This window comes from Zeus faber (genome assembly GCF_960531495.2).
Source record: "Zeus faber genome assembly, chromosome: 1".
Classification (NCBI taxonomy): Eukaryota; Metazoa; Chordata; class Actinopteri; order Zeiformes; family Zeidae; genus Zeus; species Zeus faber.
The window spans coordinates 32,188,260-32,215,037 of NC_137193.1; the positions used below are offsets into that span (position 1 = coordinate 32,188,260).

The 26,778-nt window shown below is 41.8% G+C and overlaps 1 protein-coding gene across 2 annotated transcripts in view; it reads left to right on the forward strand.

Annotated features, from left to right (window-relative positions):
* Positions 1 to 26,778, forward strand: part of thrb (thyroid hormone receptor beta) — a gene marked incomplete at its 5' end in the record, with an annotated part of 90,041 nt that overhangs the window by 25,615 nt on the left and 37,648 nt on the right. For both annotated transcript variants that reach the window (XM_080017041.1, XM_080017042.1), the window contains one exon: positions 23,600 to 23,666. The remainder of the gene's footprint in view (positions 1 to 23,599; positions 23,667 to 26,778) is intronic.

Sequence of the window (26,778 nt, forward strand, 5' to 3'; positions counted from 1 at the left end):
CGTCCACCATTCCGTCCACCACTCCTGTGCCAGGGCGCTCAAAGCCTTTTCGACAATGTGTTTAAATGTGCAAGTCTCAGTTTAGGCCCATCTAGGGTGCCACTAAAGACATGCCTACGTATCCCTCTGTCACATTCTGTGTAACTGATATGTTCATGGAAGGGCAAAAACTTGACTGAACAAAATGTACTAGTTCCTGTTGATCAATGTGATTTTTCATAAATTTTTCTAATCTCTTTCTAGACTCAGGTTATGATTCAAATAGTTTAACTATCTCTGCTAGAAAGTCTTGAGAATGGTATGGATCCACTTGAATTTTTTTTTTTTTTCCAATACCAACTTTCTTTCTGTGCTTTGGATATACTGAGTAGGTAAAAATACAATTGCAAGCTACCTCTACTCGTACTGCACAAACTTGAAGAGATAAATGACTACGCAATTAAACTTTTGTATTGAATGGCACAGAATGATTCAAAACTCAGAATCTAAATTTTAGCATTGTGAGCATGTTAGCAGTATTCATCATCCACTCTTGTTTTGTCCGTCTAAGGTGTTACCTCTCTTACTTGTGTTTTGTGCTCAGAGGAGCTATGTATGCCACAGTCGCATCACTTGTTTCAAACATGCACAAACATGTTAGACGCTACCCGGGGTGGAATTTTGATTTCAAAGGTTGGGGGGGACCCTTCACACTTGGCAGGTGTATTGCTGGGGACCCAAGGACGTGCAGTAGTTGTGTTCATTGCCAGAAGCCTGTCGATTCGTATGAATTACGGTACCTGGGTGCCGATAATATACATATTGCGAGTCTGCAAGTATTGTGATACGATATTAAAATGTATATTGTCATTTTCTTTTGCCTACTCTTCAAATCACGAGGCCTATTGCTTTGAAATGTTAATTGATGAAAAGTTGTACATTGTTTTACATTGCCTTTGACATTTGCTCTACAACATGCGCACCCGTGTATGGATACTCCGTTTTACTGCTGCCGGTGCGCACACTGGTCCTTTGGTGGTGGGCAGCGGGGACCGGTGAGGAGCATAGGGGTTCTCCGCTTTGCAATCCCCACACTCACAACATTTCATGGTCCGCCATGCGGAAAAATAGTCAATAACTTCTGATTTTGGATTCTAAATGGGATATGAAATGAGAGAATGATACAGGATTATAGTTATTATAGATGTTCACAGATATTCCTGTCAATTTATGCGCCAGCATCCAGAATTTTAACAGGAGTTGCATTGCGCCAGTGAAGGGGGGCAAAATCAGCGGGTCGACCCAAGTCACATCAGAGCCGATCCGAGGTAGAGCCGATTAAAACCTGGGTCTATTGCTGGGTGATTTGACCCGGGACTGAGACCCGAGTTTTTTTCTTTCTCACTGGCGACAAATGCCGGATGTTAGCGGGTGTTAGCGGGTGTTACCGGGTTTTTGGTGCAGTGGAAAAGGGGTATTACTGTTGCCTGCACTCAGCGCTGGGTGGCGGCGATGCGTATATCTGTGGTGTTGCCACAATATTTCCTCTTGCCATTGCAATGTTTGCATATTGCAGTGGTCATATCCAGTTTCCCATCTCCACTGTAAAAGCCTAAGTGAGTCCAAACTCTTGCTTTGAACCGAGAGGGTGCAGCATGCACCGGACGGTCTGTGCTCATTGTCGCACGTCTTAAACATACAGCGCCACACTTGTATGACATCAGCGGAGCACGTTGATGACTTTACCCAGAACCCAGAAGTTACACATCGATTCTTCCTGGAATAATCGATTTGTGAATTGTTTGGGAGCAGAATCGTAATGTGTAAGTGAGTAAATTTTTTTATTACACCCCTAATGTGCAGTGTCAAATTTGGTGCAATTTGGACACCTGACACATGTAATATCAATAACCTTTGAATAAACATGTGAACAGTGAGCCGCTCAGCTCTGTGCAGCAGCGGGGTGGGGCTTCAGTGCTCTGCGACTGAGTCACTTACGTCTGCAGTGCAGCCCCAGGCAGTCAGTTATCCAAAAGCGGGAGTCAGAAACAATCATTTCTCCACTTCCGAGCAAAATGTATTCTATTGACATTGTTTGGCAAAACATAGAAGCCTGTGGTCGAGTTCTGTTTTTTGCACATTTTGATTTCTAGTGCGCGTGTGGACTGCGTCCAAGTACACAGACACTAAATGTAGTAAGTACGGAATTGCGTCTGCTGTCCATGTCTGTTTTGGAGTATAAACAAGGCTTAAAGGGGACATATTATACTTTTACTTATTTTCTGCCATATATATAATCTTACAATGTCAGATGTTCATATTAGACATGGCTAAAGTGTCTGAGTTGACAGACAAGCGCTCGTTTTTCAACGTTTTTTCCTACTCTGCACGAGCTGACGTCAGCTCATCACGGGATTCTTTACAGTATATGGTTATCTCCTCCATCCTATCTGCTGTCTGTTTCTCCAAACAAAAACAATAAAAACAGTGTGTTTTTATTGTAGCTGTATTTATTTTATTATATTTTTCGTATATTTACATGGAAAAAAAATCCCCCTGTCTGAGAGTCCCGGTGTGTCCTGGTGCGTCACGGTGCGGTGTCCGTGTCCCACAAGCTTGGAGAACAATAACAAAAGTCAGAACAAACTTTTAAATGAGGCCTTGTAGATCTAATATGAGTGAAGATTCAGTAACTGGATTGTTTATTTTTTGCCTCATATTTGTTCAGAAACAGATTTTGGTGGGCTGATAAGATGAAATCAGTGAAAGTTACGGAGTAAATACATCGAAATAGGCTCATAGAACTCATGGCCTCAGGAGGGTGGCTACTCTCCTTTCAACAGAGCATCAGAAACACGATGGATTTAGAGGCATGTTAGAAGGCTCTAATGCATAATCTGAGTGGTATTTTCAGCAAAAAAGCAAAACATGTTTGGGGGACCTCAGTGACCTATATTAACTTGTGCAAAAAGGAGCATAATACGTCCACTTTCTGGTTACATCAATGGTTACGATTGTAGTTAAGATTAATCCAACCCATTTGCTTATGACATCCAGCTGGGCTGTAGATACCTTCATTGTTTATTTTGTGTGTGATTGAATTGCAATGGGACGCACTGAGGATGGATTGCGATCCCATCACCCAAACCTCCTCCAGAAGTGGCCAGAGACGCATTTTGACCATGTTGAATGCAAGTGTAAATGCAGTGGCGTTTTTGGTTCCACATACAACATTATTAGCGTTCAGAATCGGCATTCTGCATTGGCAGAAATATGTTTTGCATGGAATTGTTCCTGACTTGCCTTCATTCCACCATCCAAACAGTTCCCCTGAACAGCGGTGGCACTGGCCACAGATGAATGGAAAACAGCTGCAAAAACATCTTTCTCCTCTCGTCTCTTCCAAGGTTTCCCAGTTGTCTAATACAGCTTCACCCCACTTTAATAAAAAAAAAGTAACAATAAGTGCAGATAACAACACGTTGTGCAAAAAGCCACCCCGCTTGATATGATAATGCCAGTTGTAAAGGGGGCCTTGAATCTCACTACAGGAGAAAATGTCAGCTAAAACTTAATTCCAAAATTTAAGTGTGATCTTGGTTTGGAATTCATCTGTTGGTTGATTTGGCATGGGCCTCATCAAACAGGATTTATTTCAGCATTTGTTCACGGGTTCTTGTACACCAGTAATCTTTTTATTTTTCCCTGAATCCTGATAAAGGCAACGTGCTGGCTATGACATTTGCCATGCAAAAAGCTTAGTCAGGTTACCTTGACGCAATGGCCTTCAACAAGGGGTCCGCAGAGGTACTGCTGGCACTTGGGTCCACCAATATATACACTACTCACAAAAAGTTAGGGATATTTGGCTTTCGGGTGAAATTTATGTAAAATGTAAGAAGTTCACGCTAAAATGATATTATATCATGAAAGTAGGGCATTTAAGTAGAAGCATGCAATGGAGATTTCCTCATCTCAAACAATTTATTGAAACAAAAGCCAACAACAGTGGTGGGTATACCACAACAAAAAATGTCAATGTCTCAATAAGTTGTCATGTGCCTTTGAGCATCAATTACAGCTTGACAACGATGTCTCATGCTGTTCACAAGTCGACTTATTGTCTGCTGAGGCCTGGCCCCCCACTCTTCTTGAAGGGCGGCCCTCAGGTCATTGAGGTTCTGGGGTACAGAGTTACGAGCCTCTACACGGCGACTCAGCTGATCCCATAGGTTTTCTATGGGATTCAGGTCTGGAGAAAGTGCAGGCCATTCCATTTGAGGTACCCCAGTCTCTAGCAGCCGTTCCCTAATGATGCGACCTCGATGAGCTGGAGCATTGTCGTCCATGAAGATGAAATGAGGCCTGTGTTGTTCATGCAGGGGCACAATGACTGGATTAATGATGATATTCAGGTAGCATGGGCTTGTCAGGTGCACCATTCACAAAGTGTAGGGCAGTTCTGTATTAACTAGACGCACCTGCCCACACTGTAACACCACCACCACCAAAGGCTCGTCTGGTGACAACAGTGGCTGATGCATAGGGCCCTCCTTGACGTCTCCAACATTGTTGGCGGCCATCATTTGTGCTCAACCTGAATCGACTTTCATCAGAGAAAGAGCACTAAGGCCACTGGTCCCTCGTCCAGCGTAAATGCTCCCTGGCCTGTGCAAGACGATGATGCCTGTGCCTGGTGGTGTGGTCAGGTACCCTTGCAGGTCGTCTAGCACGCAGACCACGCTGATGTAAACGGTTTCGAATGGTCTGACACTTGGGTGCCTCTCACCTCCCTTAAATGTGCATGGAGTTGAGTGGCATCATCATCCGGTTCCGCAGGGCACTGTTCACAATGAAGCGCTCATCAGTGTGGGATGTGCCAAAGGACGTCCACTTCTATGCCTTTCTGTGACTCCTTCAGTGTCTCTGTATCTCTGTTGCAACCTGCTGATGACACTCTGTGACACTCTAAGCTCAGTGGCCACTTCCCTCTGAGAACATCCTGTTTGAAGCCTCTCAATGGCGAGGTACTGTTGATCAGTTGTTAGGTGTCGTCTTGGTCTCATGATGTCAAAATGTGAACGGCATGATGAAGAGGACTGTTTAAATACCAATTCTAATTGAACCAGGAAATGTATTGGTCGATTCATGGATCAAACACCTGTTGTGAATTTTGCCGTTCAGCTCCTTGGTAGAGAACAGCAAGTTGTGCAAAAAGTACCGAAACATTGAACAGTTGGACATTTGCATTCAAAAGTTTAGAGAAGGTCAAATTAAGTTCAACTGTAAAGATTATAGTGCATTTTAGGATCATCCTGAAATTTCACCCGAAAGCCGAATATCCCTAACTTTTTGTGAGTAGTGTATATTTTTTTTTAATGTCAAAATTGTTTTTGTGAAAAATTTCTGAATGTATTTCAGACAAAAATAATATTGAGTAAACTCCAACCATTAACACTAGAATAGCTGTGTTTGTTTATTTTAGTTATCAGCTGAAAGCAATGTTCTGCATCTGAATGCCTCTTGTTCAGACAGATTGGTGGCCTCCATCAGTAGAAACACACAGAGTGGAGGTGAGAGGGGCAGGGCCTGAAAGAATAAAAGTTTAAAGAAAAACACTTATTTCTCAATAGGTAATTTTTTTTGCAAATATTATAAATAACAATAAAAATATATGAAAATATTTAAATAACACAGCATAACAGTTAAGAGCTTGAGCAAAACTAAACTTTTAAATAATAAACAATAAGTTACTTATTACACTACTTTTAAGTTCCTCACCATTCTCCAAACAAAGCAAATAAAAAAACTCTAGATGTATTTCATTTACTCCGTTTCCTGCTGCTGCTCTGCTGTGGAGCAGATTGCTGATTGCTTCTGAAAAAATCCTGCCCGTGTTCTCATGGTTCTCTCTCAATACCCCGCGGCCCGGTGCGGTCCGCCGGTGGTTGGGAACCTCTGCACTAGAGGACATTCTGGTGTTAGTCTGGTTTATTTCCCACTTTCATCGCCACATCTGTGGAATTACTGGACATTCTGGTCATAAGCGCACTCTCCCTTGTACACACAGTGGAGGGAGGGAAAGAGGGGGGAAATGCGCCGGTGCATCTCCGCAGATGCGGACTTTGCACACAGATACTGGGAATCGTTCTCTCGAATGTGCATTCACTGTACAACAAACTGGATGAATTCTTATCGTTATTTTTTGTAATATTCAAATTCTATTCTAATATCGTTCCTGCAGCTATAGTGCCAGGTGGACGGGTGCAGTGTGCGTTGAATGATGCGGCGTCGTGGCAGCTCTCCCTATTCCGAACCAAATTTCATGAAAGTCGCTTCGGAGCCGGGCGAGCCGCTCAGTGCTCAGAGCGCCCCTCACCGCGCTCTGCATTTGTTTACCGGCGGATCTTGACCGCCCCAATAAGACGACCATGTCAGACAATATTACCCACAAAAATATGGGGAGAATCGCAAACCTGCTTGTGATTTCGAAGTTCGAAATCGCGCTCATTTCGATTGAATTGGAATTGAAGAACAACAGCGAGATGTGCATGACGTAGCACAGAGTGCACATTTTATTTCTTGTGCAACTAGGAAATGAAGGAAAAAAAATACATCTAAATCTAAAATAGAAACACAGTATTATCCTTTCTAGTTGTCACGACATGTCTAGTTGACATGGAGCGGAAGTTAGCCGATTTGTAGCTTCTGACGTTATGGTGCGTTCGAAAACCTCCGATTTTTGAGTAACAATCAAAAACCTTGGATTCGGACATAACTCCTGCATGGCTGAACTTCAATAAAAAAAAAAAGACCTGGTAAATAGTCTGTGTTATTGTATTCATATTAAACAGCAGGTAAAACCCTATTTCATATTTGTGAAAACACGATTCTATTTGTAATGGATTTCACATTTATTTCCAGGCATACTAGTCTTGCTCCGTCTCCAATACAGTGTTTTAGTTTTTAGTTTCATTACAAGCCAAAAAACTCACTGAAATAAATCAAAATCGAAAATAAAAACACAATCTTTTTCAACAGACACTGTGCAGTGTGACCGCTCCGTCTCTAGTGGAGTGGGACGGAGCGGAAACCTCTCTTAGTTATGTTTATATTTTTAGTTTCATACAGATAGGATAATAAATCTAAATCTTAAGTAAAAACACAGCCTCGTAACTGAGTGTATAAATAGGTTAATAAGGCATTATACATATGTTATTATAGGCCAGGCTTAAAATGCAAAAAATCATTTTGTTTAGAAGAATCTAGGGGGTTCCTGCACTGTTTCTCTATCCATCTATGGGATCCTTGGGCTGAAAAGGATTGAAGAGCCCTGCCTTGAAGGACCATACCAATGTCAAATAGAGTTTTAGTCTGTTTATTAGGCAGCACACACATTTTACATGACCGTAAAAATAAACCGGAGACAATATTAAAAATCTAACTATGAGATATCATAGAAAATGGTCAGGGGTAATAGGATAAACATAAGATAAAGATACTTTATTAATCCCCAAAGGGAAATTCCAGTGTTGCAGCAGCGATGACATACATGACAAAACACACATAATTTACAAAAACACGTTGTTTTTGAATAAATGAAATGTACAGTAAACTTTAACAACCTAAAACTTGAATTTCATAAGGTCCTTAAAAGCTTATTAACCACATTTTTACCTTTTGAGTGTAGAATGGCATGGAATCACTCAGTGCTTTGTGCGGGAAATGTGAAAGGCTGTCTCACCAACAAGTGTCAGCCTGTTACTATCAAGTAGTGTGCTAGTGTCCCCTCTTCTGTGAACCATTTTTTACTTAATCCGGTCTGTATCTTGGCTCCTCCCAACATTCTTGGTCTCCCTCCATGATAGCCCAGTAATTTCCCCAGCCGCCATCACACCCAGTGAAACAACTCATCTGAATTCATTTGAGAAAATCACGTCACTACAAACCACCATGGCACTTCTCTAGGATTTACTACCATCACAAGATGGCAATTCTCAGTAGCCGTACAAGGGAATTGTTTCCATTTTGAACGTTGAATATAATCACAAAACAAAATATCACATCAGCATGCCGGTTGGCCCTGCTTTCCATTGCCTCACTTCCTCTACACCACCCTTGTAAGACAGTATAATTAAAATAATAATGTCTGGAAAGAATTACAATGTTGTTTTTATGAGGTGTGTTTGCTGCCTCGGCCTGAATATATTACACCGACAACTCCTGGCTTGCAGTTTGGTCTGTTAAACACAGTTATGTTTGATGGTGTGTATTTTCTGTCTGATAAAGTGTGCTCCTAGCCGTCTGCAATTTATTATTCATTACAGTCTGCCCTACCTTGCACTCTTTGACCCCTTAGATGCTTGCGTTGTTCCATTGTCTGTTGTTTCAGTGGTTTGTCCTGATCTATACAGCAAGCACACGGAATCAAGGTGGACGTACGGCGCCCAGGTCTATGTAAGTGCATTTTTTCGTAGGACAAAGCCAGGGCCTTTCGTGGCATGGCAAGATGGTTGCTATGCCTGAGAACCGTGTTTCCTTCTCTGTTGCTGGGCCAGGCTACAGTGAGCGGCATAGTAGGGGTCAGGGAAAGTCATACTCCCAGAGGCCAGTTGCGCCAGCTGTGGGGTGGAAAAGAGCCCAGTACATTGGGGGGGGGTGTGTGTGTGTGTGTGTGTGTGTGTGTGTGTGTGTGTGTGTGTGTGTGTGGTAGTGGTGGGGGATTGAAATTGTTTACAGGCTTTGTTTATTGGCTTGGGCTTGGCTGTGAAGTTGCAGCTGATATCCCACACTTCACCAGTGTGTATGGAACGCAGTGGCCATCAAGAGCCGTCTACGCTCCGCTGTGAGCTGACATGTGACAAGACTTTGACTCAGAACAAAGTCTGACAATTTTTTTAATTCTGTTCATTTATTTTTCCTCTTCATTTTGGCATTTTATTTTTCCCCCAGTAAGTAAGGGTTTGCATCTGAGCGACATCCAAGTCTCTGTTCCCGGGTTGGGGAGACTGACCAATCTGAGGGGGAGATCTGGAGCAAAATCTTTGGGTGCTTATTGGTGACCTAGTTGCAGGCAGACAGCCTATGACATTCTTTGAAAGCTCTTCATTATTACAGCAGTTTCCTGAGGGGAGTGTGTGTGTGTGTGTGTGTGTGTGTGTGTGTGTGTGTGTGTGTGTGTGTGTGTGTGTGTGTGTGTGTGTGTGTGTGTGTGTGTGTGTGTGTGTGTGTGTGTGTGTGTGTGTGTGTGTGTGTGTGTGTGATTACTTTAAGTCTGTGAATCCATTATATTGTTTATTGTTGAGTCGGTTTCCTTCTTTGCGGAGATGTGAGGCAGTTACAGTCATGCAGTTGTGCTTTTTACTCTTCATTGGTGGAAAATTACTCATTTGCAGTTTTGACATTCATTCCAGCATTTCAGAAATTGTTGCTTTTCTTTTTACATTTTGGAGTTGAGACTTGCTTGGAATGTTGCCGTGTAGATTCAGCTCTTCCTGCACCTCTGCCAAGAAACCTCATGTCCATCCAAGGGCTGGCTGGGGCCCTGGCAGAGCCCCACACCCCAACCACACCATTCCCTCCCCAGCCTGCTCTTCCTAGCTGGAAGAATCCAGTGTTTTAACTGTAGGGAACTGGGCTGGGCTGTGTGCTCAGGAGGAGGAGGAGAAAGTCTCGCCCGCCCTAGTAATTTAGATGTTTAAGACCAAATTTAGATTCTCGAAGTGTGTGTGTAACTCATTTCTTGAGCTTAGTATTCTCTTTATGGGGACATAAGGGGGACACAATTTCAAGGGATCAAACGCTTAACTTGAACTATAATGTATGTATAAAACTTTTGTCCTCAAGTATATATGAAGGAGAAACTCCAGTCACTTTAACTGGCTATGTGGTAAGGTTTATGAATAGACTGTGCCTCTTTTAAGGTACAGCACTACTGTATAGTTCACTGCCAGGCCTTAACCTTTATGTGTCTGCGTAGAGTTTGTTACATTCTACCCCATTACCATCCAATAAAAAAGAAACTATGACTTATCTGAATGAAACGGTGGACTTAAAGTCCTGGCTGGGTTGTTTTGCAGTGCCTGATTTGTAAATGTAGGAGGCACTGATGACCCAGGGTGGGGTTAAATAGGGAGGTGGTACACATAGTGTAGTGGGATACCTTTTTAGAGTCTGGATAGTTCAGACAGCAGAGCATCAGACTGTTAATCTGAGGGTCCAGGGTTCAAGTCCCTGTTCAGGCGCATTTTTTTTTACTGAGGAATTTCCCTTTGTGGATACGGTGGCACAGTGCATTGCACTGCTGCCTCACAGCAAGAAGGTCCTGGGTTTGATTCCCGCCTGGGACGCTGTTGGCACCGCTCTCTGCCGTGTTATCTCCCGATTAGGGGCCTTTCTGTGTGGAGTTTTCATGTTCTCCCTGTGCTCACATGGGGTTTCCTCCTTGTAACATCTGTAAGGACCCCCACCAAAAACATGCAGAACATTGTCGTCTGACCAGCGATGGACATCTATAACTGGTTGCTGTATGCTGCCCACTGCTCCTGGCTGCCCCCCGGAGGAAGGACAAGCCAGGACGGGTCAAAAGCAGGGAACTAATTTCACCAGTCACCATTTGAAGCGTGTGTGTGTGTCAATGCATGTGTTGTGGTGTGTGTGTGTGCCGTGTGACAAATAAAGATTCTTCTTCTTAATTGGATTGGGGATTGGGGGTGGGGTGGGGGTAGTAGGTAAGAAAAAAAAAAAGTGCTGCAAACTGTCAGACATATACCTTCTATTGCAGACAACACATAATTGGCTTTTTCAATTGTATTTATTTTATTAGATTCCTGAAGTCATTTGAATAAATAAAAGTATGCATTATACAGTATAGCATTTCAAGCAAGGTGGACAATCCCAGTACATCAACATTAAATAAATACAATTCTCAAATTAAAAGAGAAACAATAGAGAAATAAATAAATACTTTAATACTTTTTCATCTTTTTCCCCTCAAAATGTCTTATATGTACACAAAATTAGGTTCTCAAAAGACTTGTTATGGTAAACAAGTTGTAATATACTCATCACCAAAATGTTTTCTGTTGCAGTATGAGGGTCAGTTATTCTTTGTATTGTAAAAATATTGAGGATTATTTCGGTCCAATCCTAATTTGAGTTGTGTTTCTGGCTTAAACCACTTCCTGGTGAAGCATTTCTTTCCTGCAGCACACAGAAATCAAAACAAATATTTGCTGGTTAAGTCATTTCCTAAGTTATGGCTCCCACAACCTCCCACTAACATGGAACTTCTAATACTTTTAGCATTACTTTGTGAACTTTTATACCTCATTTATATTGAAGTTACCTTCCCTTGGCCATTTTTCTTTGATTGAAAATATTTGTTCTTATTTATTTTGTTGGAGGGCATAGAAACTTTTTTGTCATATAACTTTAATGTGTCCATTAAAATAAATTTTAACAAATCTATTTCCTCTCATTGAGGTTGTGGTGTTAATGAAGAGATCTGGAAATCCTTATTTCTAAGGCCACGCTCCTCTCATAAGTAAGAAAAGTATTTACAGATCCCCTGCTGTTCGGCGCCGTGAGACCTGACACCTTCTGTCCAATTCATTTGGTATGTCTGACTCACCAGCATTTCACCTGAGAGTTCCACCGAGAATTTATATTTGGATAATTTACTTTTATTACCTTATTTGAAGTGGTAAATGTAACTGTGCTTTTCTAAAATAAATTAAACTGTCCAACAGTCCTTTATCCCCCATTAAAGCCTAGATCAGAACCACCCTACTCCGGCTTCAGTCTTCCTCCACCTTGCAGATAATGGGGATTGGATCAGCAGATTAAGTGTCTCAACTGAGCGGCAGCACAATAATCCTTTACGCCAGGATTGATAACTCCTCCTTTGTTCTTTGCTGACTGAGGACTCCTTGAGATCTCATTTCAGGTCTTTTTCATTCCAAACATATATTGATATGTTTTTTTTACCCATTCATGAAATTACTGGTTAGGTATGTCCATCAGGGGCTGGAACAAATATAGTCTTGGCAGATACAGGTTTATTAATTTGGTCTGATTCAATTTAGGAAACTTTCAAGAGCCAGCATCACAAATGAAAATATTTATTTTCCACCCCACTAATGGACACACTATAGGATTTAGCATGGACAGGTGAGCACAGGGAATCACACAGTTTGGGATTCTGGCTCACACTACAGGAGCAGAGAATTAAGACTTCAGATAATGTCAATTTAAACAAGTCTGGGACGGATCACAAATCAAACTACTGCCGCTTATAGGCGCGTGCTACTGTATAATCTCTAAAGACAAGAGATTTCCATATGATTGCCTTAAAATCTTGCCAATTTGTCTGGGACTCGAAGAATTCTAGATAAAGTCCTTTCGTGTCTACAGTTCCATTGTTGCAGTGAAGGAGGCAACTATCCATTTTGCCAGATCCTTGTATATTAACCACTGAATTATTTAATAGATTCTGCATCCACTTTTGTCCTCAGGTGTTTGGTAGTTTATACCTGAAACAAATTACATTATACAGTTTATCTATCTTTGTTTCATGTAGAATAATTATAAATTATTCTACATGAATTATGAATTATAAATAATAAATATATTTTATATCAACCTTTTGTACGTTCAGCCTATGGCCTAGAATGAGCCGTAGTGTGTTAAGAGATAGACCAGTGATTATCTGCAGTGATTATCAGCTATGAGTTGAATGTTGCCATGTACCTGGTGCAATGCCTTGCGCCAGAGTTAGGCTATCGTCAACAAAACTCAGTTGACAGAACTGGCAATCCTACAGCACCAACATGTTGAGTTTCACAGGCAGAGAACAGGTGATTTAAGAAGTTGGTCTTTAGCCTCCATAATGTATTACTTTGCTTCATAATAAGGCTCAAGTTGGAAATTTACAGTAGTCTGAAAGGTCCATTATGCCTCATTAACACTATATTGCCCCTTTCCCACATGGAGTCCATAACATTGCTGGATAAAAAATATGCGGCAAACGCAGTAGGTAGTCATTCACACGTTTGCCTCCTTTACGGAAAAGTTCCGTATGGAGTCTGTTCCCACATAGATGACTGTTATGGATACATTGCATTATAGGTTAGGGTTAGTAAGTTATGTCCAGTGTAGATGCGATCGTTTGGACAGTCTGTCGGTAACGTACGTACAATCTGAATCTTTTTCATTCAGCCTAGACTGAATACGATCTAGTGACTTTGCAGTAATATTTCTAATCATAATTAAGCTTGCAGTTGATGCGTTATTCAACCCATAATTCATCCCATTCACAATTCATCCTGAATCTCCCCATGGGGATTAATAAAGTGTTGTCTTATCTCATCTCTTATTATTGGTGCCTTAAAAGGGACCTATTATGCTCCTTTTCAACAAGTTAATAAAGGTCTCTGAAGTTCCCAAAACATGTTTTTGAAGCTGAAAATACCACTCAGATTATACATTCTAGCCATTCTAACATGCCTATCCTGTATCAGGACGCTCTGTTTCTGTGGGGTGGAGCCACCCTCCTGAGGCCTCTAGTTCTGTGAGCCAATAGGGTTTGGCTTGACTTCCGGGTTCCGTTTCATTTAGTCTGTAAACTTTCACTGATTTGTCAGACCACCAAAATCTGTTTCCGATCAAATTTCAGATGCGAAATAAGCAATCCAGTTGCTGAATCATATTAGATCAATATGGCCTCATTGAAAAGTTTGTTTCGGCTTTTGTTTCCATGCTTCAAGCTTGTAGGGGACACCACACGCGGGGATCATTTGTTTCATGTAAACGTTGGAAAATAAAATATGTTTTTTAAATGTATTCATAAATATTTTTATTCGTTTTGTTTGGAGAAAGACAGAGCGGATCACGTGGCCAATTTCCATCGTTTGCAGTTTCTTCATGGACAGTTGGTATTAATTCCTCTTTCTTTTAAAAGATTTGTGCTGGACTGTGCAACCAACAGAGCAGTTTCCAGTGACACTTGTTATTCTCTGTGGGTGGAGTTACTCAGATGCGGTTATAATTCTACTGAGGCACCAAGTGACGTAAGAAGGGATCGCAAATCCAGCGGCTTGTTGAATCACATTTTATGAAATGGACAAATCACAATAAAAAAGGTGTGTTATGTGTGTGTCAGTAGGCCCATCAGAGACCCAAATATATGTTCACTGAAAAAGTGAATAATAATAGGTCCCCTTTAATACATGAATAAACACAACTTTTTTTTTTTTTTTTACAGCAAGATTGGATTAGACGCTCACGTGACATTGCGTGCAATAGGCTATCAATTAAGTAGATGGAACCTTTATGTATAAAAACAAAACAAAATGTCCTGTCCCTGAAGTCGAGACTGCCTTCAGTGCTGGAACAGGTTATTTGTACGCTCCGTAATCTCCCTGGAACCTGTTCAAAAACAACTTCAAACGAGGGTTGTGGTGACGTCAGAATGATTGTGAAGCATCTTAATGAAGAGTTAAATACTCCTTGCTTGGCCAAGATTTAAACAGGTGTTGGCCCCGCCAATCGGTTGCATTCTGTAGCCAAGACACTGAGAGATTAAACACACTGTTGCTAGAACCGCAGTGCAACGCATGGGTAAAGTGAGGGCTACCTTGACAAATCTTTATACAAGTAGCAACTGGCTTGAATTTCTGTTCCAATCTTGAAAGGGTCTGTTGAACATTTCTATTGTCTCAAGAAATTTGGATTGTTGTTTTTGTCGTGGGTTTAATTCCAATTTGCCATCTCACTTCAAAAATAAATATTTAAGTTATATACTCCTTTGCCCACATATGAGATTATTACATTTTATTTAAATGTTTGAACGTTTGAAGAAATGCACTTTAATGGACGCTTCCGGAAAGTGCGGCCCAAACAGACAGTACCAGACAAAGTAGCTATGCTTCAAATACTAATCAACATGGTAACTTCCCACAGAACGCTTTTTGGTTAAACACCTTCAAAAGACACAAGACACATAAAATGAAAAATAATAATTTACTATAGAAATAGTTAAATTCACAACGATGACAGTTTGCAATTAGCCCAGCGCGATTAGTCTGCCAGGCTGAATTTAAACTGGAATAAGACAACGCTAGCTGTCTTAATGACATGTTGTTCTCACTGGACCACGACTACAATTTTACAAAATGCTATTAAATTCATTGTAATCAATCCACCGATGCATTTTCTTTAACTGTTTATCTGTAGCCCAGTGTGATAGCTATGTGCGATAGTCCATAGTGCTTGTTACATAACTAATTTAGCAGGCAGTCGGGCGTAGCTAATTCTGGCAACAACAATAGCTGCACTGTCCCAGTCGACCTCAGGACACATGAATCCATTACATTTTGGGAAATCTTATGAAGTTAGGAATGCCTGTCAAATGGTGGAAATGGAAATAGATACACCTGTAATTTATTGCAAGAAGAAGCGTCATTACATAGTTAAATGCCATTTCTAACCACATACCATGGCAAGTGTTATCTATTGATCTATTTATGGTTGGAACATGTCGTCGAAACTTTGACCAATGCTTTTAAAGGGGACCTATTATGAAAACTCACTTTTTCAGTGCTTGTGCACATACATTTGGGTCTCTGATGGGCCTGCTAACACACAAACTGTGAAATTAGACAACCCAGTCAGTTTTATTTTTTTTGTGATCTGCCCTTGTCAGAAAATATCTGATTCAACAAGCCCTGCAGATTTGTCTCCCCCTGGGACGTCACACAGGGGCCTCAGTAGAATTAGAACGACCCTCCATCTTATTAACTCCACCACAGCTTGAGTGCCACCGCTAGCGGATCCGGTGGCTAAGAGCCAAGCTAAGAGCTTATCATGGGAAGTGCGCTGTTGTTGGCTGCACAGACCAGCACAAATCTTTTCAAAGAAAGAGGAATTAACTGTCCATGACAAAACTGCAGACAATGGAAATGTAAGTATTTAAAGAATAATTGTGTATATTCTGTATTGTTGATCCCCTGCACGGATCGCGCAAAGTTGGAACAAACCTTTAAATGAGGCCTTGTAATATGAGTGAAGTTTAGTGCTTATTTCTTGCCTCAAATTAGTTCATAAACAGATTTTGGTGTACTGATAAGGTGAAATCAGTGAAAGTTAATGTACTTCATGGAAGTACGGATCACTTCTACTCATGCTCAAACTGTCAGGAACCGTAGGGGAATAAAGGCATGTTTAGAATGACTAGAATGCATAATCTGAGTGGTATTTTCAGCAAAAAAAAAAAAAGTTTTATCAAAAGACATGTTTTGGGGACCTCAGAGACCTATGTTAACTTCTTGGAAAGGAACATAATAGGTCCCCTTTAACGTTGTTTGCTTAACTTAATTGGTGTTGGGGGTGGAACTTCACTTTCTACTCATATTTTACTTTAGCAAGACTGAATTCACCCACCACAATGGCAATTTTTGGCCATGAAAGGCAGCGATGTCCGGCTCCTCAAGGTGCAAGTGTCGAAAAAGAGTTGGGAAGTTGGGGAGCTGGGAAGGGTTGGCGAAAGTACGGAGCATTCAAATTTTGCATGAAATTCAAGGCTTTGCCACGCCCACACCGTGTGAAGAAAACAAAACATTTAAATAGTGAGGGTGTCGTCGTGTAGACACTCACCAAGTTTGAAGTCGATCTGAAAAATCGCCTAGGAGAAGTTCGCGAAAGTACAAAGCTTGAATATGACCAAAAAGTAACTAAAATTGCTGATATGGCTGACTTCCTGTTGGCTGTTGGTCATGACGGCAGTATCATTTTTAATAAAGTAAAAGTTAATAAAGTCTAGTGATGTTATATGAGTGAACTTGAACTTGACTGCACTGAATTTTGTGAGTTTTCGGGGTTAAATGTAAATTGGTTTGAATTTTTAAAATTTTCAATGGGGTGTCACACCCATGCACGGGACCCATAGAATATCAAATGACACACCAGGACTAACGAGTGTGCAAAGTTTTGTGAGTTTTCGAGTATCTTTTCGAAGACGCTTTGCCACCCCCACATTGTGTGACGAAAACAAAATCCTTTAATAATTTTTAATTGTGAAAATGTCTTGTAGACACTCGCCAAGTTTGAAGTCGATTCGACAAATCGCCTAGGAGGAGTTCGCCAAAGTGCAAATCATAAAAATGACCAAAAAGTCACCAAAATTAACCTTTAATCAAATATGGCTGACTTCCTGTTGGGTGTCGGTCATGGCAGCAATATCTTCTTTTTTTTTTTAAGTCTTGTGATGTTACCTAGATGTACCGATTTCGGGAGTTTTCGTGGGGGGAGGGGAGTGGACTCACTCACAGTTGGACTCACGTGAGTGCAAAGTTTGGAGTATCTTAAGACCCCCAAAAATCCGACGCAAAAAGGCAGAAGAAGAAGGAGATGAACAAACAGAGCACAAACAATAGGGTCTTCGCCCACATTCTGTGGGCCCTGACTCTAATCATTTTTTATTATTATATGGCTAATAAGGCTGCCTTCCTTATGAACTCAGCAGCTCGTAGCTCTGACGTGAAAGCTCGTAACTGTGGGCTTGGAGCGTTCCATTGGCTTCACAGCATTCAATGTTATCATGGTGGCTGGCAAGTAGCTGTCACTTCTTGGTCTTGAGACCCAGAAGCTGCAGAGCTACTTATAAACAGTGTGATGGTTACCCATTCTCAAAGAGTCGGTCACTCCCGGATCTGTAACTCTACCGGATCTGTTCTGTGCATTTGCAGTCTTTCACTTTATGACAGTGGAGACGCTTAGCAACCCTTAACGCCGAAGTTTGTTTTGTTTGTTTAAGTGACGAGTGTCAAATTAATTTCTGCCGTATATGTTTTTATTTTTCATTGTCTTATATCAACTTGGAATTGTCAAAGATATACCACTAACAAATGAAGATGAGGGATTTTAAAATATATATATTTTTAAGGATAACATTTATGACACATTTATGAATATACATGACAAGACCACACACACACACACTCGCACACACACACACACACACACACACACACACACACACACACACACACACACACACACACACACACACACACACACACACACGCATGCCCTTCTCTCATCAGTTGGTGGCCTATTGTCCTCTCAAATTATTTCACTTCACTGAAATTTTTTGATTATTTAATCAATAGCAAAACCGAACAATTGTGTTTCAGGTAAACTGCAGCATAACTCACGCTTACCCGACAATGTGTTGAGGACCAGTGAAAAAATGCTGCTCCACCTCCTGACCTGATGTACCCCGTACAGAAGCCAGGGCATGGATAATGGACAGAAAAAGCAAAGAATCATTAAATTAAATAAAACCAAACATTTGCATGTACTGTACATCCATACATAGAGTGAGGAATATGTAGATGTCTAAAATAAAAATGATTTACCTCTTGGAATAACACCTGAAGGATGAATAACACCTGACCCCTGATGGTATATGGAGAGGGAGGTTTTCAAATAGAGGAATAGGATGTCCTGCTATTTGTCTGAGTCCAGGCACACAGGCACCAGGAAAGACCACATCTTTTGATGCCTTGTCCAGTCATTTGGAACTGTTATTACCACAGATGATCTCCTATATTTAATGAGGAACACATCAGTGTTCACTGAAATCATAAAATCATTTGGGGGGGGGGGTTCCTTAACAATATGTATTATTTGTATTGGTGTGTAGTGGGTCTCCATTGTCGTACCAAGCAAGCGTCTCCAGTGTCGTACCATGCATGGGTCTCCATTGTCGTACCACGCAAGCGTCTCCAGTGTCGGACCATGCATGAGTCTCCAGTGTCATAAAGTGACAGACTGCACATGCACAGAACAGATCCGGTAGAGGTACAGATCCAGGAGTGACCGAGCCTGCTGCTTATATACTTGTTTTATGAGAAATGGAAACAATCTCAGGAAATAAAACTGCATTTACAGTCTTTCATTTATGATGGGAACGAGCAATGCGGTTAAATTGCGTAACAGTAAAACAACAATTAACCCTTTACATATGACATAGGTTAAACTAATTTCTGCCATATTGACCCTTGAGGCTTTGAAATAATGCCCGCAGTTCACTTGAAACAGTGTACCTCTCCTGAAGATTGGAATTATGAGTTTCTGAGGTAGCTGGAATGTCCCGTAAAAGTGTAGGAACAAATGCAAAGATAATCCTTAAATAGGCTTATTTTTGACAGAATTCAAATGAAAAGAATTTACTTGTTTTTCGCAATGGCTATTCCTTCTGAATAAAAACATATGTAACAGATTACGCCACTAACCTGTGTTTTCTTTTCTTTTTTATGGTTTTGACGGTTGACTCACTCATTCATTCAAGAATAATAGCGGCATGTTCTTAATTACATGTACTGGAGTAATCTTTTAAATACTTTTTTTTTTTTTTAATGAGCATGTTTTTAAGCAGGTATTGTCAGATTGTCACATATCTCCTTCTCGCTTCCAGCTGTTGTTGGTGTCTGTTACGTTATCTCATTAACTGCAGCTCCAAATTAGCTTGGAACCAATTACAATACAACTTGGTGATTTTCCACCGCATGGAACCGTCTCAACTCAACTCAGCTCTACCTGCGTTTTTGGTTTTCCATCGGGCAAAAGTTGTGGATGGTACCTGGTACCTGGTACTTTTTTTGGTATCACCTCTGTCGAGGTTCCGTTATCATTCCGCATTGCTTTTTTTTAAGAAAGGTTAAAACTACTACACTAGTTATCGTCCTCTGGGTCTTTAAAGAAAATGGACTCCAAGAAAACCAGAAAAGCTTATCCAGGCACACGCCTAGTTCAAGAACACCACCCTGTTGACAGCCTCCATTGCTTCTGCGTGTGTCGCGTTGAAGATGATGTCACGGCAGTTTCATGGGGCGTCGTGAGGGGGTTATATCTGCAGTGGAAAACAAAGTACCTGGTACCAAATTGAGTGGAGTCTAGTAGAGAAGGTTCCATGCGGTGGAAAAGTGCCTATTGTGAAAGAGGCACTTCAAACACACTAAATCGTTTTGTACATGCCTGAGCTCTGAAATAAAAGTTCACTGTTTGCCCTATTCTGTTGAACTGTTAGGATGTTCAAACAGATTTGACTCAATACTTTCTTACTCAAGTTGTTATTTTGAGAACCACTTTTACTTAGACTTGAGGTAATATCTTTTCAAAGCCACTGTACTCACTCTTGAGTATAATTTTTGAGTACCCCTGCTCACTTACACACCTCACATGCCTTTGTTGACAATCACGCACACTGATACACACACACACAAACACATACTCAGATTGTCCTCCTGGTCTGAAAGCTGACCCATGACCCTGGTATCTATTCCTACGCGATTGCTAATCGCGCCAGACTGTTAGGATGCCAGTGGAAACGGGGCAGGACAGCGGCCAAGATCAATCTCAACACTGCTGCCATGGCAACACTGGGTGACCCACAACTTTGCGAAACCCCTTCACCAAATCACATCAGTCACACACCACACTCTTATCCACGTGTGTTACGACATATGCTCAGTCCATCAACCAACGCTGCATTTCTACGCTTGACCCCTCCCTCATCCTCTCCAGTAGGGTAGAGGTAGAGCTGGTCGTCTAGCAAAGTAAAAGGTTGCTGGTTCGATCCCAGGCTCCTCCTGCTTGCATGCTGTAGTGTCCTTGAGCAAGACACTTAGACCCCTAATTGCTCCTGATGGCTGCGTCCATCGGTGTTTGAATAATTGTAAGTCGCTTTGGATAAAAGCGTCTGCTTAATGACTAAATGTAACATGTTAATCCCTGCTGTCAGCGGTGTAGCTGCATCTAGCCACAAAACCAATGCTGTTCAAATTTTGAATGAAATGCAACATCTTTACCCCCTGCGCTGGCTGATGCCGGCTGAATTTAGCTCTTGTCTGCTAAACACACCCCCACCTCCACCCATTCCACCCACCACCGCCTCATTTTGCATCATTTTCCACCCCTCTCTCTCACTGCAGTATCCTCAAAGTCCCCGCATTTGTCCTGGGTTGTCCCCTGTCACCCAGCATGCACTGCGGCGGTCTGGAACGGTGTCTGCTCGGGACGGGTGCGCGCGCTTGACGCAACATGTCTGCGTGGGAGTTTGGAGCGGGAGGGGGAGGGCAGGAGAGGAGAGTGAATGACGCTGTGTTTACACTCCTTTTTCAAACCTATGCCAACGTCTGACTTGAAAGCCTTTTTTGTTATCTTCTTTGGCATTATAGCGTGTGTTTGTGTATGTATATATATATATATATATATATATATATATATATATATATATATATATATATATATGTATATATATATATATATATATGTGTGTGTGTATATGTATGTGTGTGTGTATATGTATGTGTGTGTGTATATGTATATGTATATGTGTGTATATGTGTATGTGCACTGAAATGATGTCTGTGGGGTGTGCTTGGGAAGTGGCATGGAATAGGGGGGAGAATAGAGAATGGAGTCTAGGAGCTTTACATGTCGTCCTGAGATGACCCACAGCCAGAACAGTGATGGCCACGTGGAAGTGGAGGGAGGGGCGTCTGCGTCTGTCTGGGGGCGGGGGGTCAGGAAGCAGAGGGTTCCATGGATCTTAGGCGATTTGCCTGCTGCCTTTTTTTTTCTTTTCTCTTCATAAATGTCTGCCATCATGTGACTCTTGTCTGTCTGGCTTTCTGTCACAATACTTTGCTCCATGCTTTATTCAATGGGGCTATTTCATACCAGGAACGTTAGTACAATGACCAATCTACTGGGCGACCCCCCACACCTGTACCACTTGGCTCCCTAAGGTTTGACGACCATTGCTCATCTTTCTTGATTGCAGGACACACTTTCATCTGAGGTTCAAAGTCACTCCAGTAAATTGAAAGTCCCAATCCATAATTGCAAAACAGCGCCCTCTAGGCTCCCCTGTCCAAAATAACTTACTAGCACAGGTGTTGTTGAAATAGGGGGCGGAGCGGGTAGTGATTGGAAAGTTGCCGGTTTCAGGTAACACAAAAAAATCGAGGGAACGGCGGCTCGTAACTCGGAAAACTTGTATGTTAGTGAACTCGTAAGTTAAGGTACCACTGTACATGTTATAAACGTTTATAAATGCATTCTAGTCCAGACTAGAGTGCTAGCATGACAGCGTTGGCAAGGTAATTAGAGGCTGAGTGAAATTGTTGTAATGGCATTGAGGTTTGAAGTGGGGACTTCGGAATCCAGATTTCAGCCCTCAGCTTGCATGCTTTACATACGGTTCACGGCCCGCAGACCCATTGGACCTGACTCTAGGACAGATTCGGGAGCCTGCTCTACCCTAACCCTTGGGCTTCTTTCATACAGCCTTTGGACGTTGATAGGCTGCTCGTAGCCTGTTCCCAGTGCGCTGTAGAGGTCATTTTGACGCTGGCTACCACTAATTCCACTTTCAATTGAACGTGGCTACGCCTAGAGCATTTGTTTCCCCTGAGAAGTGTAGACCACTGTTGAAGGTGGAATCTGTCTGTATAGTCTTGATTTCCTCCAGCAGAGGGCTCATTTGTAGGGCAGGAACACAGGTGGATCTAACATGGGGCTTCAAAGCTTCTGGCACCACGAACCGACAAAGACTCCAGAGAGCATGCATCACTTTTTGTCAAATATAACTCCCATCACCATGGAAACTGATGGTTGATTATTTTCATTTTTCTCCAGGACTTCCTCAGTCTCGCTACCCCTCGCTAACCCCCCCCTTGCTCTCCACGCCGCGCCCGCCAACCCATTTTCACAGAAATTGTGTCTTAATTCTGTCCCTGGGTGATCCCGCTATGCATTTGACAGCTTTTTAATAATTTCAAAATTGCCTTTTCCAACGCAATCTCTATAATGTGTCGCTTTGGTTAGTCAAGTGTGTATGCACAGTATGCGTGCATTCGGGACGCCGTGTTTTGGTCGCGCCTGTATAAATAAAGCATTGACAGTGTGACAGCCACATCCTGGGGAAGCCATTTCCATTAGAGTGTCCATTATGTCTGATTACGAATGATTGCAATCGGTCGAAGATAAATGATTGGCTCTCACAGCGCATCCACTGAATTATCAGAAAGAAAAGCTTTTATTTGCCTGTATGACAGCAATTCCTGTGTGTGTGTGTGTGTGTGTGTGTGCGTGTGCGTGTGCGCAATGTTGAGTTACAATCCCTTTGGAAGTTTTGATCAAACACATTAAAATAATTGCCTGAGGCCCTCTGGTTTAATAGTGAAAGAAATTCAGAAGGACAGGAAAGCTCGCCGATTTGAAAACACAAAAGCCGTTTTAGAAACTGCTTTTGTTGTGGGTAATTTCAGATCTGGGTCATCTTGCCTGAGTGCCGTTCTTGCGTACTTCCTGCTTCAGAACCCTGGAGTTTCAGAAGGTGTCAAAAACAAGCGCATATTCAAGTCAAACCACTCGCTGCTGTTTGACAAATTCATCACTTCCAACGTGCATGTGGCTTACTAAAGATGTTATGCCTTATTTCTGTACATCATTGTTGGACTTGGGATTGGCTGGATATGCGATAGCTGTTTATTTCCTCAACAGCGTTGAACACCAGTGTGATGGTGGTTCCATGTGTCTGTGTCTTTGACAGGTGTTCCTCCTGGGGAGCTCTGCAGCTCCTCGGCGCTGCCTGCAGTGAGACTTCACGACTTCCACTGGTAAGACCTTTTCTTTGGCGGCACAAGAGATGTGAACTCCAAAGTTTCAACTTGCACAAAACCTGCAACAGTCGTGGCGTGTTGCGACGCGAACGGCGGAATTTTATGTTGTTGTACCTGCGTGCGGGCGAAGTTGTACTTAATTTACTGAGTTGTAAAATTTGTTCAAGCCTGTGTTGACGTTTATTTCTTTCTATTGAGTTATGCAGATATGCAGTTTCTTGTTTGTGGGCCGTACAAATGACAACATGGGAGTCATTTGTCACTTTGTCACTTCTCGGTTTGCACATCTTACCACAGAATGACTTTCACGCATAGTGCACCAGCCCACACATACACACACACACACACACACACTGGCAATGACGTGTTGGGGTCTATCAGCTACATCACCTACTGTGTTGTTTACAGCAATGTTATGACGGCCTATTCGGGCCACTATAACTTTTTTTTTTTTTTTCCCCACAGTGGGACACGGGTAATATTCCAAGAAAAAGTTGTACATTTACGAGAAAAAATTCAGATATACAGTATATCCGAGAAAAAACTCTGAAATGCCTGCAGAAGATGGATATGTCAAATTATACTTTTCAATTGAATTTAGCGATAAGGAAATACCCATGGGGTTAGCCCAAAATCATAATATCATCATAAGCATGCATTGTAAGATTATGTTTAAGGAAACAAGTGGGATAATAGTATGATCTAGGGATAAAGGTGACAAAGAACTACCGTAGCTAAAATACAATGGGAAAGACAACGTGGAAGAGCATTCTTAGTGGGTTACTGACAATACAAACAAAGTATTTTTTAATGTTCTTGTCTTTTTGTTTACATGCAGACCAATCTGTGATAAAGGTCCCAAATCGGTGAAATCTCTCAAATTGCTTTCCAGTCAACAGAACAAGGGGTAGAGGAGAGGAAAAGTATCAAAGTTTAATCTTGGATATACAGTACCAGTCAAAAGACACACCTACTTATTCAAGGCTTTTTCTTTGTTTTTGTTATTTGCTACATTGTAGAATAATAGTGAAGACATCAGAAGAAGAGAAGAACTCCGAAGAAGAAGAAATAAGAGAAAGAGGAACTATGAAATTACACATACCATATGGAATTATGTAGTAACCAAAGAAAGTATTCAAAGTCAAAATATATTTAACATTTTATATTGTTCAATGTCACCCCTTTATTTGATGACATCTTTGCACGCTCTTGGCATTCTCATCTCAACTCATCCCAAACAATCTCAGTTGGGCTTAGGTCTGGTGATGGGGGAGGCCAGGTCAGCTGACGCAGCACTCCAGCGCTCCCCTTCTTGGCCTTGAGTTCGTCTTCTCCGTGATCTTGTTGTCTTTCTGCCAGGCGGCAGGCGGGCCCTCGCATTAAATAGCTATCCCCAAGAACCGCCGGCTCAGAGTGGCAGGGCTGTAAAGGCTTCCTCGACTCAACAGAGTCAAAGGTGTAGTCATTGTGGACTCCATTGTGCGAGAGCTGTGTGTTGGCTCTGAGGGTGTGAGTTTGCTAGTGATCTAAAGGTGCGCACATGTTATTCCTCAGTGGAATCAGGTCTTCCTGCCTCACTGCACCCCAGTCTCTGGAATGCAAATTGGATAGGCCTGCTGCTAGGTGTCTATAAACACGGAAAACCATTTTGTTAAGGCATAATAAAAGCGGATGTGAATGGTGATGCCAACGCTTTTGGGGGCCTGGGGAATCCAACGGCTGCTGCTATTGAGGTCTTCATCTGTCAAAATCCTATTAGAGGTGAGAGAGGTCCAGTTTTTTTTTTCCGAATTGTAGTTGTGTTGTTGTGATTGTAGTAAAGCTGAAACTAAGATACAATGCCGTTATTAAACTGATGACCACGCAAACCACCCCAGCTCAAGATGATTTACATCCACTAAAATCTCTTCAATCTCTTTCTGTGCTTAGGATGAGCACTAATGGTTTCTTTGAAATGTGAAAGGCTAGTTCAAGAGCTCCATACAGCAGACGGCTTTCCTCAAAGTGATGAATGTGTTTCTCTTACGATGCTCGGCGATGCTTTGATTTGTTTTCAAAGACGTTACAGCTGCCAAAGACACATTCTATGTTGGCTGTGGGACCGGTTTCTCTAGTTTCTTCTATTTATTAGCGCGTTCTCTGTAGCATCACAATACAGTCTCAAAGGGTTTCCCTAAGCAACATTTCACATATAAATCAACAGCATCCACTACTCTGAACTTCATTTGGGGAAGGAAAAACTCCCATAAAACCCTTTTGGGGGGAGAAAAAGAGAAGAAACCTTGATAAGGGACCATAGAAGGGGGACTCCCCCTTCCAGGATGACCAGGCTTCTGTGGATGTTGAGTAGGCAACATTAATGATATTATATGACAAATCATAGCTTATTGTTTTTCTATACTATGCAATGTTAAGCTAAACAGTATGAGATAGGGCTGCAGGAACAAAATTCAAATAGAATTTGAATATAAAAAAAAAAAAAATCACTATTCAAATGCTGAAATTGCCATTTGATTGTTTATTTATTTTTATAAATACATTTTTGATCATAAATCTTTTGTTTTGGTTTTGGATAACATTTGTTAATCAATTCACATGTGATGAGCAATAAAGATTAATATAAGTTCATCCAGTTTGTTGCACAGAGTGATACGGAGACCATAGTCCATGCATTTGTAATGTCCCCAGAGAGAAAAAATTCCGGTAACGATGTTTGAGGTATGAGTCAGTGGAGACGCACGAGTGCCCCGGCGCTTCTCCCTCTCCTCAAGGGAGAGTGAACCTTTGACCAGAATGTCCAGTAATTGCACAGATGTGGCGATGAAAGTGGGAAATAAACCTGTAGTGCAGAGGTTCCTCACCACCGGCTTGCGGACCATGCCGGGCTGTGGGGCATTTGCCACCGGACTGTGAGAACTCGGACGGGATTTTTTCGGGAGTGATCTGTGATCCGCTCTGCAGCGGAGCAGTAGCAGAAAACAGAGTAAATGAAAAACATGTGCAATTTTTATTTGGTTTGTTTAGAGAAAAGATCGCTCTGATCGGAGCTGCGGAGATGTGGAACCGTGTGTAACGCGACCCAGTACTACATTTTAGCATTCAAATTTAT